Raw genomic sequence first — 14,600 nt, forward strand, 5'->3', positions numbered from 1 at the left:
AAAAAAGATCAAAATAATTGAATCCCTTTTCAAATTCAACGGGTTTATTTTTATAATGCAATTTCTCTTTTTTGTACAGTCGGCCTCCATTTTTATAATAAACATTTTTTTTACATTTACCACCAATTTCCAGTTCTGACAGTATAAATACAATAGATTTAACTGTTTCTGCAAACCAACAATTGTATCGGACATCGTCCGCTTTAAAAGAAAGACTTCTGTAAGTTGAATGCCTCGCACACCTTAACTATTTAGAAAATCATGTATTTCGTTAGTAAATAAAATTATAAAAATATGGACTCGAACATCACCGTTGTCTCAAGCTGACTGGGGAATCTACATAGCCGGTAAGTTCGGTTTCAGGATAGATATTATCACATTTAATTCTTGTTTTAACAGACGCATGGATGGAACGTATGGCAATTAAAACTTTTCCGTCATATAATTTGATTCTATTAACACAGTCAAATGCTTTTTGGAAGTCTACAAAGGCAACATATACCTATGTGCCTTTCATAGATGAATTTTACTTATAATCGTATACAAGACAAAAACATTATCAGTCGTCGAATACTGAGACCTGAAACCTGCTTGTGATTCAGATAATTTGTCAAACATATTCGCATTAAACGTTCAATTACGATATGTATATATACGTTACTAAATATATTAATTAAAGATATTCCATGGTAATTGTCCGGATTATCCGTAGCCCCTTTTTATGAAGCAGTACAAGGATAGATGATGCCCATTTCATCGGAAATTCGCCATTTCAATACAGTCTGTTAAACAACTTACGAATATGTGGACGAATATAGTTAAGGCCGTAAATAAAGTGTTCAGCAACCAATGTGCCAGAACATGCCTTACGTGGATTAAGAATCATTACTGCATCTAAAATTGCACAGTCCTTTATTTCTGCATTAGGAACAAACTGTTGAATATAATTATTCTTATTGTCATGCAGGGATGGCGATATCTCTTCAGAAATTAAAATCAAAAGTATATTTCCATTTGACCAAATAGAATAATTATTGGATATATAACTCCTGATGCGTCTTTCCTGACATAATATACATCTTTAACAGGCAATATTGTTATAGAGTACCAAACGTCGCTTGAAGAAGATGAAAATCAGATTCAAAACTTTGAATCCACTTCAGCTTGAATGTTTTTAATCAGAATTAACACTGCAAAGTTCAGTCAAGTAGCAACAAACTCATTTAATTTGAACTCGAACATGTCTGTAACATTTTCTATTTCCTTTTGTTAAAGGCTGATAAATTGCAACATTAGGAAAAACTGCGTCCCGTTTTTCAGTTGTCAGAGAACTGGAACGACTGAATAGAAAGATAAATGTCGGTAAAGCGAGACTTCAGTTAGTATCAAATACTGCATTGCCCTTTTCTATATTAACGTTCAGTTTTTGCTTTGACAATTAAAGTAAATTTAATGGGTCGATAAAGTGGATATGAAATGTTTAATTTTAACAATCCTACATTTTATTTGAATGTCTCTTTTCCTTGCTTAAGGTTTAGCAGGATATCACAAAACCACAGATTTTCTTAGAAAACGAACAACATCTTTAAAAACAACCTGTATGTCCAATATATTGGTACCGTTCTGTCCGGTAGAATTGGGTATTTAAAATATTCTAAAAGTGTTGTCCCCTTTGAAAAGGAATGCCATATGTAAAAAAAAAATAAAAGTAAACAATTGTCAAAAACGATGTTTAACCTAGTTATATAAAGTTTAAGCACTTGGACATTGTTGCAAATGCATCAAAACGAGACATGTCTAACAGCGTTTTAAAAATATGGTGACTTTTTAAAGACTTTGAACGGTCCAGAAGTGTGGCCCCTTCAAGCAGTCCCTTTCCGGAATTATATATATATAATTTCATGGAACAATTCAGTTGTGTAAAATATAAACAGAAAGCCGTTTATTGGTTTCATTTTTCTAATTCTTGTCTGACAAGATAATTTTTTCAAACTTTAGTATAAACTTGTTGTAAACAATGATTTACCTTCTAAGAAGTCGGTTGTTATTGCTCCCGCTTTAGTTTCAGTTTTCTAATTTTTTTAATTATTATTTATTTCTTAGAGTGTTATATTTCTTAAGAGTGTCAAACTGCAGTCATTTGAAAGTCATAAAAGAATAAAATAAAAAGTGAATAAAGAAAGAAAAAACGGTTCAAACATTGAGAAAAAATCAATTTATCAAAAAGTTGTCATTATTTTTGTCATAGATAATCAGGATAAACTGTAATCAATATACCTGTCCTAAGAAAATTATGTATTGTAATTTCTAGTGTTAAAGCTGAAACGACATATTGCTACTTTTAGTTAAGGTTTCTACTAGTGATGTTCCGATTGTCGCCGATGTTCGATTAATCATCGCCAAAGTTTCAAAGTCGGCGACATCGATTCTGACAAAAAAAAATCGATTCTAGTCGCTGATTTTGTTAAAAAAGTAAAATCCCGCTTTCAGGACTTTTTCAGATACTTCTCGCTGTTTAGCTTAAATACTTTTGCGCTTTTATAATCTTTGGGTTAGTATTTCAAAATATCTGCTCTTTAAAATGGAGAACGCCGTCAGGCCAGCTGTCATGAGCGTAACAATAATAAAATGTTTGTTGCCCTGGCAGTAAAAAATCAGACGCCTTGAAATATTTTGGGTTCTGCATGAAGCCTGAATGCCGGGTGTTGGCTCCTTTTAAGGAAAACCTTGATACTACTAGAGCTGTTTGCAAAATATGCTTTAAAGCGTACATTGACGAAGGTACCCCACCCACTTTTTTCTAATTGGAAATAATTTTCATATTTTATTTGGCAAGCTTTTATTATTCCTTCAATACAAAATAGTGGATTTACTTTTAAAAAGATGATAAACTTATTCCAGACCTGCCGGCAATGTCCCCAGCATATATTCCATGTCAGATTTGGCAGTGCATCTAGTGTCGCACCCCATCTAGCATGACTTGAATCCCAGGCCTTGAGTCATAGAGAAAAGATGAATTCTAGTTACTTTTGCATTTGGTCCTATAGTTCCTCCCAGATCGTAGTTTGGACTTATTTGTTCGAACCTTTGAACAGCCGGTTAAGCTATCGGTTGGTTAGCTTTTAACGCTGTATGTCGACATTTTAGAAGAATTTGAAAAACAAATCTTTGAGTTAATGACTGCCTTTATAGTGAAATAAAAAATCCCATCAAGACAAATATTTTGAATCAAGATCTAACCAACAGATAGGTTAACAGCCGGTTAAAGATTCGAACAACTGGGACATAATTGCCCAACAGTTGCTAAAGGCTGTACAGTACAGCAGCTGTGTCATAGAATTCTTCATAAAAAGTAATAAAAGTAGTCATACAATAATCTGAAAGTCTTGGGAAAGGTTTGCTGTTACTACCATATTACCACATTACAAATGTCTGTATTGATCTTTCGGTTCCGATTCTTTCGATTAATCGAATCGGAGAGAGATCAGAATCGGACCGATTAATCGATTCTGCTTCAGCTGTCCGATTCTCATCACTAGTTTCTACAGTGCTTGTTTTGCTTATTAAATGTTTTCTAAATAAGCTTCATACATGTATGTTGCATAAACATGCAGCTACTACACGAAAATAGTTGCTAGCATTTTCGAATTATGTTACTATACATGTGTGTCTCATTACAAATGTAGCTATGAATTTATTTCAAAACATGTAGCCACCCATTTGCCACCCTCTTGCTTCATCATAATTTATTTAGATGAGACTACCTATGAAATGGCAGTCATCGGGCATTTTTGTACAGCCCAAACCAAGCATGCTTTTCATATAACATACTAAACTCTTACAACTTGCATACAAGGAAAACATGATCCTTGACGTGTACATTTTACTAATAGTTACATGTGAAATACGGATTAAAGTGCTACACTAGTTTATGGTATTTTCATAGCTGATGTATCGTTTAAGTACAACATGTAGCATAATTAGATTTTTTCAGAAGGTCTACGATGCTTTTACATAGCTATAAAATATTTATCATGCCAAACAAATATGTGTATTTGTAGATACTGGTTCTCAGTCAGAAGGCAAATTGTGTTGTTTATGTAACAATAGATGATAATACATTTTCACGAAATTGCGTACATTGAAGGATAATATTATGTCGGAAGGTGAAATAAATTTGTGATTTTAAGATTTTTGTATGCTATTCGTTTTAATAGGATAATAACTGAATAAGTAAATCAATGAATTGGTTTTCCTGTTTCGAACCTTGTTACTAAACTTTGTGCATCTCATCCCCGAATACTAATTTCATGACCTCTGAATAATTTCTAAAGTCAGGCCAAATGTAGTGTAAATGGTAGCAAAGAATTTTGCAATTATATTGATTTTAATGCTACCCTTTTATTGTTTTGAAACTTGGAAAAAATGACATTTTCCGACTATAATTATTTTCAATAAATTAAGAGTGCAGTCTTTCGACCGCTAAAAAAACAATTGCGAAACAAAAACCTATAAATTATATGTGCAGGTACTTAATGCCTTTGTAGAAGGAATAACAAGAGAAAATCATTAAAGGGTCGTAGAATTTGTCCAAAAGACGACAAATAACAAAGCTGTCAATTTACCAACGTCATACTGCTGCACTGCTAAACTTTTGATAAAAAATGATAATTACTAGTATTCAAATACATTTCAAGAGTTGATTATATGGACGAGAGTTCACACCGCTATAATTTGGAAGCATTTTTGTGCCGATTCTTTCTAAATTCCTAGAAAACAAACCGATTAATTGTAAAGAATGGGAGATGGAGCAGATTTAAGACATTAATCATCCATATCGAACTTTCTGTACTATGTGGGACAGTTGAGCCTAGCTGGAGAAAAATCGATAATGCGACAGGTATGATCGTTATCGTCCGTAAATTTTACGTAAACTTCCGAGATTAAGCGGGGGTCATAAATCACCTTATCTACAAAGTCGATATTTATTGCCTTCAGGTAATAAGTAACTTAGTCTTTACTCTACCTAGCATTTATTTTTTAAGCGGATTAAAGATTTCTTTATTTGCCTAATAAAACGGATAGGGACTATCTGTTTGAAATAATTCAAATTATCATTGCTATGTATAAGAAATAAATACTGTTTTATCTTAAAAATAGAGATGAAATACATGTACCCACGTCAAGTTGCAATACGTTTTGTTTATTGGATATACACATCAATAGCTTACAAACGTGTAATATTTTCTCGGATAAGAAAGTTTGACATATATAGACACATTATATAAATATAAAGACATGACAATCATTTCCACTTCAACGTAGAAAACGGCAAAATTTATAGTTTCCTATGCGCCTAACACCCAAGTTGCACATACGAAATATGTACTTGAAAGAAGGGGACAAAGTTATTCAGAGATTGATGCCCACGGAGCGATGTACCCTGTTTTCATGTACGGAAGCCAGTACACTTCAGAATTTGTAACATTACATTTAAAAATCAAATGATTTTAAGTGTCGCTTGAATAAGCAATAAACAACAGATAATGATCTTGAACAAACAATACAATGATGCAGTCGAAAAAAAAACATAATCATTCGTAATGTCTTGTTTACTTTAACAAAGAATAAAATATAAGCATTGTCTTTTTATTAATTCCCATTTTATTGCCGTTATTAAATGCCTCCTTTTTTCAAAGAGACATGTGCTATAAAAGTGCGAAATATCCACTATCACCCCCATAATTATCCATGCATGGTGTTAAAATTCTATTACAGTGAAAAGGTAATAAAAGTAACAAGCAAGGGACTATCTGATTAAGTATCAGTTAGAGCTTACTCAAAAATTTATATCTATTACATCTGATTGAGAAAAAAAATCCCGATATGAAACTGTCAGTTTCTAAATTAATCTTCGCTTACGCTGTCAGAGTTTTGATTAACATGCTAAAAGATTGAAATACGGATAATTTACTCTCCATCTTATCATTCATTAATATGTATAAATTGTCATTTAACCAAGCGAACTGGTTAAAGAAAAGGTTGAGGAATCTTGTGTGTCAATGTGTGTGCAAATAACAAAAATAAATCGCACATTTTTTGACAGTTGAGGACATTCTTCATCCAATACAAGGATCATATTTTGATGTACTTAAGAAAACAATTGGACAAATAATCAAGTTGACACTTTCTCTAAGTACAGACAATTTCATCTTTGTGTCTGCCTTTTTTCCCCAATAAAAGATCCCATATGTATCAGTATCTACTTTTGTTTACCTCTGGTCCCTTCTTTCACGCATTTCGCATGTCAAAATATGCATAACCTTTAATCATTGTTATGAAAAATAGACGCAAAATAATTGATAAATTATGATGATTACATCCAGGTATTTAAAAACGTAAATTTACTTTGACATAACATTTGCCGTAACTGGAAACTACCTGTATACCGAGTCGTCTGCTCGCATTCGGAAAGATCCGGAAAATTCCGAGTCGGCCCGAGTCTTCATTTTAAAAGTAATAGTGATGTTATAAAACACCCAAAAGGTAAGTTAAATCAAATATTTTTTAAAATTATTTTTGCACAGCACGAAGCAAATTCGTTATTTTAAACCATTTAAAAGATATAGCGAATAAATCGAAATTATCCTTCTTTATTTAATGTGGAAAAATTGAAAGTTCAACCAGTCACAAATAATACTCCGAGGACGTAAAACAAATCTCGAAAACCTGAAAACCAAACCATAAAAAGACATGGAATAGAATAAGTAAATGGCAAAATAATTGTGTTATTTTTAACGGGATACTTTAATCACTTTTGATATTGTTTTGTTACTAAAAGCAGCTATTTAATGCCTTAGAAACGCGTCTAAAATAGTAGAAAGTTAATATGATGTCAAAAAAAACTTTTATGCTTATAAATTACATAAAACGACAGTTCTGTTATTATGATGTATATCGGAGTATTTAATAATTTCAACAACTTTTTCCAGATAAGTAATATCTTTGTTAATGTCATTCTTTTATTTCACAATCTCAGACAAAAAATCTCTAGTTACGTTCTATTAGGATATATCCAAAATGTTTCTTTTTTAATAGTAGAAATCAGCTAAATTTAATCAGGAATATAAGGGCTGTAAGTGAATTTGGTTTGCATGAAAATGTACTTTGCCGCTCACATAATGAAATCTTTCTTGTGTTTAAAAGCCCATTTACACATTTAAATAATTTACATCTCGTCTCTGAAAACGGAACAGACAGACATGACAGCTGTAAGCGAGAACAAGACAGTGCTAAGTATTATCGGAATGCGCTACGTCTTTTGTAAGGAGCACAAAGTAACAAACTACTTTTAATCAAGTTTACTTTGTACTAGTTGACATACATCCATTTTCATTAGTGAATAGGTGGCGATGCTTTTATCTGTAGAGAATCAACACTTTCTCTTAGGTCAAATCAATGGCGTCTTAAAGCAGTAAACGTTTTGCGTGAAGTATCAGCGAAAACATTTTACACTGCGTCTACAAAACTTTTTCAACATTTTAAATGTCTAGACGTTTACCCAAAGGTAAGTGTAACAATTATTTACAGGGAATAATACGATTTTGAAATTCATCTATAATCATATTACATTTGTCTGTTGTTAAGTTTATTTTACTTCATCAGCATTTCCAAAAGATTGACAAAGGGCCTCCATAGCCGAATGTTTTAAGTCAAGAACTTCCAACAACATGCCTTTCACTTAATATGTGGTTTCGAAACCCTTTTCATGAAAAGAAACATCCAGATAACTTTTGGAAGGTCGGTAATTCTACTCAGGGGTCCACCTATGCCTTAAAAGATGCCATTATTCTGTCCCAAGTTGAGTCGGGGAACATTCAAAGAAACAAAAATACAAATAATTATCAGTATGTCTTAATATTGCTTGTGAGATATATAAGTTAACCAACACATATATGTTTTCATATAACAGTTTCAAAGTCCTAACATTGTCTAAGTGATTTAGAGTTATCAACACTGATATTTTATGTCTTTTATTTTACGTTTGCCTTTCAGTTTGATCTTGTGCAAGAGGACCGATCCAATAAGCCCTTCCGATTTTCATATTTGCCACTAAGTCTCTTGCAAGCTGTTATTTTTAAAAACATGAAATTTCATAAGATAGTTTCTGGGTTTTTTTTTCTATTTTTCAACAATTTCTTCTTTAATTCCACTAAAAAAACAAACTATAACGCACATGTTGCGATGCATGTATGTCAAGGATTCTTTCATTTCGACATTTTTCTTTTCAAGATTTCAGTTCTCTTACGCGCCACCTCACTTTCAATCTCCGTGGACGGATACACGGTTACAACATGATCAATTTTTGAATCCGTAGCCTTGGATGTAGAATCAACGTGTAGCTATAACTTTTTAAGTTCCTTATCAAAATTGTGTACGTGTAATGGGGATTGAATAGCGGAGAAATTGTTTGATAATTTTCTTCAAAAGCTACAAGATAATAGTACATTTAGTTTAAAGTGCCTGAAACTGTTTCGCACTTTCATGGATTTATGGTCTTATTATGCTAATTAAAAATAGAAATATGTGGTCAAGTCTAATGTTTTATTATTCCTATTCTTCTGTCTGTGTTCTGTCATTCCAACTTTTACCATTAAATCATTCTAAAATTGTGTTTACTAAACTTTAAAATTTATATCTTAAATATCCCTTGCGCGATTCTAGAATCGTCCGTTTCAATTCTAGAATTGCCGGACATTATTGGAACTCTCGCGCAGGACAATTCTAGAAAGGTCCCAATTCTCATACTGCGCAGAGCATATACACTTCTGCATACTTTCGTATTGATTTCAGAGTTTATGTGGCATTTTCTACTGCATATTTGTCCTCATTTCTTATTGTCCATTTTATTCTATTTTTGTTATAATTATATATATGAGTTCTATCTATTACGTTTATATGTTTGATGAATTTGCTAATGCTTTCTTCAGAATTTATTGTAGGAAATGGATAATAAACGATTTGCAGACTTTATTATTTCCAGTAAACTTAACATTAATTCTTATGATTAGAGTTTTATCATATAAATAACAGGCATTTATATAAAAGGAAAGACGAAAACTAGACAACGTTGCATATTAATTGTTATTCTCAGTTGCTGATTACAACGTATGAGAACATTCCATCACACAAGATGTAAAACAGAAGATACAACATATTATTATCATCCTGTTGTGCAAGCAATATACAATCAGTGTCAAGTGAAGAACAAATGAAAATGTAAACAGCAAAGAAAACTTCGGGAACAACTTCTAAACAATATATTCTTTAAATGTCTGACAATACAAATTGCACGCTAATCAATATTTAAATGTGTCCAGTGTGCAGATTAATTACAAATTATGAATGCAGGCAAATTGTTTCTGGTTTATAGACTAATACAAAACTATACCTAATCAAACATTACTTTATCGCTATCAATGAATTAACAGACTCATCTCAAAGAAAAGAGAAATTTGATAACGTTCAGTTAAAGATTTTTGGTAAGAACACCAGTATTCGTTCCCATTAACGTTAAATTATATATATAATAATATTTAGGTTTCAGTAAGGAATGTTAATAGTTTGTTAGTTTCTTTTGAATCAGGATTAAGCTACCACAAAACGTATAATTACGGACAGTACCTATGGATAGAAAAAGAAAAGGATATGAAAACTTTGGTGGAATGTCACTTTAACTGTCTCATGAAACAAAGTATACATCTCAGAAAGAAATTAACTTAAATGTAAACAGTGTGTACAAAAGTGATCGTGAAAAGCTTGATAAGCAGGTGTAAAATGTAAAAGAATATATTGGTTTCGTTTACAAAAATAGTTGTTAAGTCAGGTTGAGACAGATCAAAATAGATCTTATCCCACAGAAGTTCTAGAGTTTTGGAAAACTGTTTTAGAAAATTAAATTATCAAATGGCGACCCTACTAAGACTTTATGAAAATACTGAACAGGCCTTGGATGAACATTTACCGTTAGATAATTTCTTACACTGAAACAAACAAATATTTTCTGTGTAAACTCAAAAAGTAGTAAAAACTTAAACCATTGTGAAATAGAACTTTACAAAACTTCAATTTCTATTGTTGATTCTAAGGTTGGAATTCAGTTCGGTTTAACAAATGTAAATTTTCATGGAAAAAAAAATGTCCTATTATAGAAAATTTAAATGTATTTCATGACCCCAAAGGACCAGAAAAATGTAAGTACTGGGAGTGATTTTGCCTCCGCCACATAGTAGCTTATAAGTATAATAAGCAGCAAACAAACAATTATCTGCGGATGACATTATTTCCTGTAATGGCGTGCACAGTCGGCATACATACACCTATAAACTTTACGCGCTTTATATGAGTGAGTACGCGATAAGTAGACGTTTATTATCCATTAACTGAGTTAAATTGAAAGCATACATTGTAAATTCAGTATAAACATTACTGCAGTAACGCACTCCAAATACCTTTTGTTGTGTTTTAAATATGAATATGTCAGCAGCCTTCCAATAATTTCTGCTTTTGCTCAGATTTTGTAGATCACAGAATTATAGTGACCTATCACTAAGAGGTCTTTTAAAATAAGATTAGAATCAAGTTCTTTAAATAATTACTTCATTATTTTAGATACAAGTATTCGAGCCTTTTCGAACATTTTCCTTTATGTCGTGTTGGGCGACCTGAGGTCTTCCACTTGTTCTGTTATGTATTGTAAATTCATAGTTTCAATAAACCATCATTGACAGGGTTTTGAAAAAGTAATAATTACAGAGGGCCAATGTTGATAACTGCTTTGCTAAGATGATATTTGTCAATCTAAATATTCCAGTAGAATAATATATTGTATTCTAGGAGATTCTATTCTAGATTAACAGCATCTCTAACAATTTTTATAAGACATGAGCATGTCCCATGGGGAATGAACATAGTGTGGAAAATATAGCTATTTCTATCATTCCAACTTCAAAATTGAGGAAGTTGTTCACTCTATCTCAGTGGCTTAAAAGAAAAAAGCAACGACAGGAAAGGAAAGCGGGGTGTATCGGCTTCGTCATAAAAAAGAACATTCAATAAGTAAGCTAAAGTAAATTTCAGTAAATCGCTGCAAAAAGAGTTGCATAAGGCAGCAACATAAGTATTTTTCTTGGAAGTGTCTAGGGATATATTTAGCAAAACAATGGCATTTTTGAAGGTTTGTCAAGTAAGCCAATGTATGTAACATATATCTGGCGTACATTAACAGTTTTAAACAAAAGTCTTACACTATCATTTACTACTATAAACCGCAGATTATTCTTTAAATAAATCTGCATAAGTAAGAATATTGAAAGAGTAATATATTTTTTATTCATATATATATGTTCTTCTATGAAACTGTATCAAACTTCTCCCATCCCCTATTTTAAAAATAAATAGATACCATGTGCATTAATTTAAAGAATCCTCCGAGAACGTGCATTTTGGTCTTCTCTATTCGCTGAATTATATGTAAACGTGTCGTGATTTATTCACCTAAATAGTTAACCTTGCCTTATCGCACACCTGTATTAAGCAGCCATTAGTCAGCTCAACTCCCAAATTACCTTTTTGTTCTAATTTCAGCTTGTCTTAAGCTGGCACCTATCATCAGCTGCCTTAATAAGATATCAAAAAGCACGGTCAGATTTTATCTCGCAAAAACGTTGATTTATAAATGTTTTGTTACACGAGGGCTGTTCAAAAATAACGTAGACTCTGTCTCTAGCTTTTAGAAGTCATCATCATTTGTTCGGTTAAAATATTGAAAAAAGTATGAACACTAATGCCAAGTATCTTAGACAAGCCCTGCACCGTGAGTAGTTTGGCTTTATTCAACGCGTCATACATTGACGTTAACGTCGATTCATGGATATTTTCCCTCGACCTTCGTTGACTTTGGGCAAGTCTGGGCTATTTGCGAATCGTTTGAACAACTTGAAGATCAAGGCACAGATAAACAAACATTGCAGTGGCGTCTGCTTCGTCAATTTATAAGTTTCAGTAAGTGTTTGCCAAAATTTCTTCTTAACTTAACAACTGTCAACTAATCTCTGCGAGTCGATGACGACATTACGTTCCATATAACCAGCAATACTCACTTAGGTTAAACGTTGTATACTTCCGCCTCCCATGTCCGAATGACGCCATACTTTCGGTGCATGTCATTTTGACGTGTTTATGCACTTTGGCGTAATTTCTGGTAAACAAGTGGAAACAGCTGTCGAATTCAAATTATGACAGATGTCAAAGCGATTGCGCCGGTTATGCGTAGCCATGGTATTATAACGCTCTATACGATTCGACTATCAGCAAAACTGTTAGAAAATATATGACCAAATTACACAAACACAGCGAAATACAATGATATATTTCACATTGTTCTTTACACAACAGACGGCGTTTGGCAACTAAAGTCCCCGTTATTTTTGAACAGCCCTCGTATAGTTATAAATTTGTTTATTTATATATTCATTATGTTGATCATAATAATACAGAATCTTATAGAATTCCGATATCAAAATAAAGACCAGAAAAACGGATGGTAGCAATCAATAATTTGTTTCATTATAGTGTTACAGAATATACATGATATACAAACTAGTCAAGACAATTCAAATTCATTAAGGATAACACGGATTTAGGTGTCAAATAAGAGTTAGACGTCTGAAAGTGAGAGATACAATTATCTTCACCCTCTTAAGATGAGAACGTATCTCTCAGGGGAAATAAAAGACAGCTAAAGCATTAATTACTGGGACCAGTGCAGATTGTCTCTCTACATAATATAATTCTGATTTTCTGATTCATCAACAAAGTAAATTTCCTTCCTCAAAGAGAATTTAGTAGGCATCTATAAATTATATTTTTAAACATGCCATAATCTACATGTATAATCTTCTGCAAAAATAAAATATAACACACATTTTATTGTATGCATAAATAGACTAGGGTAAAACAACATGCAGTGAAAATAAAGTTCACAAAAACATATCTTTAAATGCTCATTATTTTTTTAGTGTTTCTCATGCAAAAGTTTAGTTTTATGACAGCATAGTGTTATAAATTTATTTAAAATTTACTATTTTGTTTGAACTTGTTGCTATTTCTTGTGTTATTTGCTGAACAAAATGCGTACAACGTTAAAGGGTCGTAAACATATAGGTAATAGGGCTGATAATGAAGAAAACACGACATAAAGGAAAATGTTCGAAAAGGCTCGAATACTTGTATCTAAGGTAATCAAGTAATTATTTAAAGAACTTGATTCTAATCTTATTTTAAAAGACCTCTTAGTGATAGGTCACTATAATTCTGTGATCTACAAAATCTGAGCAAAAGCAGAAATTATTGGAAGGCTGCTGACATATTCATATTTAAAACACAACAAAAGGTATTTGGAGTGCGTTACTGCAGTAATGTTTATACTGAATTTACAATGTATGCTTTCAATTTAACTCAGAAGTAATGGATAATAAACGTCTACTTATCGCGTACTCACTCATATAAACCAATCAATACCAATCAATTTAAAGAACACTATAAGGGTCAAGAATAAAGGACTCAGATAAGGGAGACTAGATAAGATTTCAAAGGTTTTAAAATCACAAACTGTGTTCCAGTATAAATTTTCTATAGTGTTATTATAGCACTTTATCGATCTCATAAAATACAACCACAAGTATTGCTACGCGGAAGCAGAAACCAGCTATTCATCCGATTATTTTTTCTCGTTATAGATATTTCGAAAGTAATTACAGTCTTGGTTTGTTTCCGTGTTGTCTATCACATTTGCATTGTTTTCCGGAAGTTAGGCAATGGTCAGCCGATATGAGATAATACGTCTAGACGTTTTGAAATGTTGCAACATAACTGTAGAAGTGATACTAAATGTTTTTCTTAACCGTTTGTGGTAATCTCGAGGTACGGACAATGATTACTTGTGGCTGCTTGAAGTGCCATAAATGTGAAACCGGAGAGAACGAATAGCAAAAAGTTTATTCTCAAAGGATAAAAGCACCGTCATGTATCAATTAGTGAAAATGAATATATGTCAATCAGTACCTTCAAAACTTGATTAGGAAGATCAACGTCCAAGGAAATCTAATTAAGTATTTGTTACCATGTGCTCCGTCACAAAAGACACATCGTATTCTGATAACATTTAGCATTAGCTTATTCCCACTTTAGGATTTTATTTTGGTCCGCTTGCTCCATTTTCAGTGACAGTGTAAGTTATTCGAAAGTGTAAATGGACTTATAAATAGTAAACAAATTCGATTTGTCAGCCAAAAAGTAGATTTTCATGCAAACCAATTTTACCTACTACGAGTAAAAGAATTCATGATCTAATTTATCAGGTTTCTACAATGAGAGTAAATAATAAAATATTTTTTGGAAGAATGTTAAAGAAAAAAAGGTTAACATCAAGAAGCTTTAGTTGGAACTGACGTGCTTTTAGATGTGCTACACTATATCACTTATCACTGATATAATGATACATGCAAAATGATTTGAAAGTTTGGTCCCTATTGTATGTA

This window comes from Mercenaria mercenaria, chromosome 12, assembly GCF_021730395.1.
Source record: "Mercenaria mercenaria strain notata chromosome 12, MADL_Memer_1, whole genome shotgun sequence".
NCBI lineage: Eukaryota > Metazoa > Mollusca > Bivalvia > Venerida > Veneridae > Mercenaria > Mercenaria mercenaria.